This window comes from Arachis hypogaea, chromosome 15 (genome assembly GCF_003086295.3).
Source record: "Arachis hypogaea cultivar Tifrunner chromosome 15, arahy.Tifrunner.gnm2.J5K5, whole genome shotgun sequence".
Taxonomy (NCBI): Eukaryota; Viridiplantae; Streptophyta; class Magnoliopsida; order Fabales; family Fabaceae; genus Arachis; species Arachis hypogaea.
Window position 1 is genome coordinate 103,351,263 of NC_092050.1, and position 3,742 is coordinate 103,355,004.

General features: G+C 40.4%; 1 non-coding gene across 1 annotated transcript; it reads left to right on the top strand.

Moving 5' to 3' along the window:
* Positions 1-1,642: 1,642 nt before the first annotated feature.
* On the top strand, positions 1,643-1,746 carry LOC112752865 (small nucleolar RNA R71). The gene has a single exon (XR_003177275.1). It is a non-coding gene; the product is annotated as a small nucleolar RNA R71 (small nucleolar RNA).
* Positions 1,747-3,742: the final 1,996 nt, after the last annotated feature.

The following is a 3,742-nucleotide window of genomic DNA, read 5'->3' on the forward strand; positions in this document are numbered from 1 at the left end:
GTCATTATGGGGCATTTCTAGGATGTAGAAATCAATGGGAAACGTGAGCCCCTTAATGCTCACTAGTACATCTTCAGCAATTCCAACTACTGTAATAATGCTTTTATCTGCTAACACAAAACGAGTTGCCGACCTTTTTAAGGGAGGGAGCCTCAAAGTATCATATATAGACAAAGGCATTATACTAACACATGCTCCTAAATCACACATACAGTCAGAAAATATCACACCTCTAATGGTACAGCTAACCATACATGGACCAGGATCACTACGTTTTTCAGGTATATTTCCCATTAAAGCAGATATAGAACTACCTAAAGGAATAGTTTCTAATTCATTAATTTTATCTTTATGTATGCACAAATCTTTTAGAAACTTTGCGTATTTAGGTACTTGTTGAATAACATCAAAAAGGGAAACATTTACCTCGACCTTTTTGAATATTTCTACAATTTTAGGGTCAAGTTCCATCTATTTTCTGGGCTTTCATGCAAGTTGTGGAAATGGAATAGGAGGGGCGTGATTTGTAGCTTCAGCATCCCTTGGTGCTTCATTCTGTGGTTGAGCTTCTTCTTCTTCAACTTTGTCTTGTACGTCCTCTTCTTCTTCAGCTTCTTCCACTTCCACCATATCCTCTGTTGGCACGTTTTCTGGTGGGTTTGGCTCCTCATGGTTCCTCTCCTGCAGTGTGGTTCTAGACCTTAGAGTGATGGCATTGATGCCACCCTTGGGATTAGGCAATGGTTGAGAAGGAATTCCATTAGAGCTTGAAGGTTGATGTGTGGAATTAAGTGAGGAATCCATCCGGGAGACAAGAGCTTGTAAAGTGGCAGTTAAGCCATTCATACTAGAGTTCAGCTGAGCATGCATGTCTTGTTGTCCTTGTGCAAGAGAACGGAGCATCTCGTCATTTGATGAGGAACTAGAGTAAGCAGTCTGAGAAACTTGTTGTTGGGTTTGCTAGGGTCCTTGTGATTGTCTTAGGTGAGGTGCTCTGTAAGGTTGGTTCTGATTCTGCTGTCGGTTATTGTTATTGTTATTCCACCTCTAGTTTCCATTATTATCTCTGCCTCCTCTGTTAAAGTTATCCCTCCAGCCATGGTTAGAATTATCTCTCCAACCTTGGTTGGAATTGTCCTGCCATCCATGGCTATTGTTTCCACCTTGGTTGTAGTTTCCACCTTGTTGATTGTATCTTTGATTCGGGCGGTCATAAAAGTTGTGAGTGGCTGCCACAGTGTTGTCTTCCTGGAGCTGCAGACATTCATCAGTATAATGACTATAATCAACACAGATCCCGCATACTCTTTGTGGAACTAACTGTTGGCTCTGTTGTGGTGAAGGCTGAGCTTGTTGTACTTGTTGTTGATTCAACTGCATCTGCTTCAGTAGGTTAGTCATTTCACATATACTCTGGGTGAGAGCAGTAGTCTCTTTGCTAGTGGAAATCTCTGCAACAGCTTTGGGGTTGTGCCTCTGTCTGTGATTCCTAGTGGACTCAGCTAAATCGCTGATCAGTTTCCATGCTTCATCTGCTGTTTTGTACTTTTTCAGAGAACCATTACTAGCACCTTCCAGTGTAGTCTTATCCTGGGGGTTCATGCCTTGAGTGAAGTAGCTGATCAATACTAGTTTACCAATTATGTGATGGGGACATGCGTCCAGGAGATTGTTGAAACGCTCCCAGTATTCAAAGAGAGTCTCTGATTCACCTTGAACAATGCAGGAGATCTCTTTTCTCAGTCTATCTGTGACTTCAGCTAGGAAGTATTTTTTCCAAAAATTCTCTTCTGAGTTTATCCCAGTTGGTAACAATTGCTTCAGGTTGGGAGTAGTACCACTCCCTCGCCTTTTCCTCAAGAGAAAACAGAAAAGCGGTTAACAGAATAGAAGTTTCATCTGCACCATGACGCCTAACAATAGAACAAGCTGTCTGGAAATCCCTAAGGTGCTTGATAGGCTCTTGAGCAGGTAAGCCATGAAACTTGGGCATCAAGTTGATCAGTGCGGTTTTTAGTTCAAAATCTGCAGCTGCAGTTGGGTGATGCACTTGATATGGCTGCAGTGTAAAATCTGGGGCTCCTGCCTCCTGGAGAGTAATCCTCCTAGGTGTTGCCATATTTTCTGCACGTAAATCAATTGGATCAGTAGTAAATGAGCTTGTCTCACTCTCAGATGGCGGTTCAGATTCGCCCTCAGATGAGACTGGTGAATTGATAATAATCACTTTACCACCCTCGGAAGCTAACCGATGTCGAGTTCGTCTGATATGTGAAAGAGTTCTTTCAATTTTAGGATCAAATGGGACTAAACTCACATCAGGCAATGAATGCGTCATTCAATGAGAAAGACATGTAACTCATGGTAACAGAAATAAAAATAAGAGATTTCAATTAAGAGAACAGCGTTGCACGTATAGCTCTTAACCGGCTAAGATCTGTCTCACCAATTTAAAAAGGGTTGTCACAATTTTAGAAATAAAGATACTGGGAGTATGAGTCCCAGGTCGTCTCCCAACGAGTTGCGAGAAAGAGTGCTAATTTATTAATCATAAAATTCCCAGAAAGTTGAGTTTGATAATGAGCAATTAAAATAATTGAGAAATAAGGTAATAAAAATAAACTAAGAATAATTATTAATACTCTGAATAAAAGGCCTTGACTGGGGGGAATAATTGAGTGGAACTTCTATCCTTGTTGGGATCTTCTCAAGTGTGGTGTAAAAAAGTTGTTGTACTCACTCGATTTTCCCTTACTAAATAAGGAAAGGTATGGTGATTGAACTAACTCTCACCCTCAGATCCTAGCCCTCTCCCTTGGGGAGGTCTAGTGTTAGTAGGTATGGAATTAGCCAACAACGTCCAGTTTAACCAAGCACTTGAGCATTCCAACTCAAGTATCACCTCTTAATCAACCCCATGTCAAGTAGAAATTCTACTCTATTGACATGAAATTAATAATTATAAAAATATGAGAAGACATAATTAATTAAGATAAAATAGAGAATTAAAATTAATTAAAATAAAAATAACTTCATATATTAATAAATTCATAATGTAACATACTTAATTGAATAGAGTCAATGAGTAACTAATTAAAAATAAAGGAATAAGGAAACAAACTAAAGTAATGTCTTCAACAGAGGTAATGACTTTCAGCATCCAAAAATCCAAGCAAAAGTATAAACAATCAATGTAATGCAACTCTAAAAACTCAGATCTGAAACTAAGTGTAATCCTAATGTGATGAATCTCAATGTGTGTGGATGCGTGTTGAGTCTCTGCATGTTCCCTAGGTTTTGTCTGTGTTTCTGGGCCAAAAAATGGGTCAAAAAGCGGCCCGAAATCGCCCCTAGCGTATTCTGTTATTTTTGCAGATCGCGCAGGTCACGCGTACACGTTGTCCATGCGTTCGCGTCAGTCAGCGATTTTCCTTGTCACGCATTCGCGTCACTCGTGCAGACTCCAATCGACGCGTTTGCATCAGGCACGCGTCCGCGTCGCTGCTAATTCTTCACTTCATGCGTTCGCGTGGGCCATGCGCTCGCGTCATTGCTCGCTGGTCATCTCCTTAGTTTCTTGTGTTCCTTCCATTTTTGCAAGCCTCCTCTCTAATTTCGAAGCCATTAATGCCCTATAAAGCCTGAAACACTTAACACACAAATCACGACATCGAATGGGATAAAGGAGAATTAAAATACATAATTAAAAGTCTCTAGAAAGTAAGTTTTCAACCATGGAGTA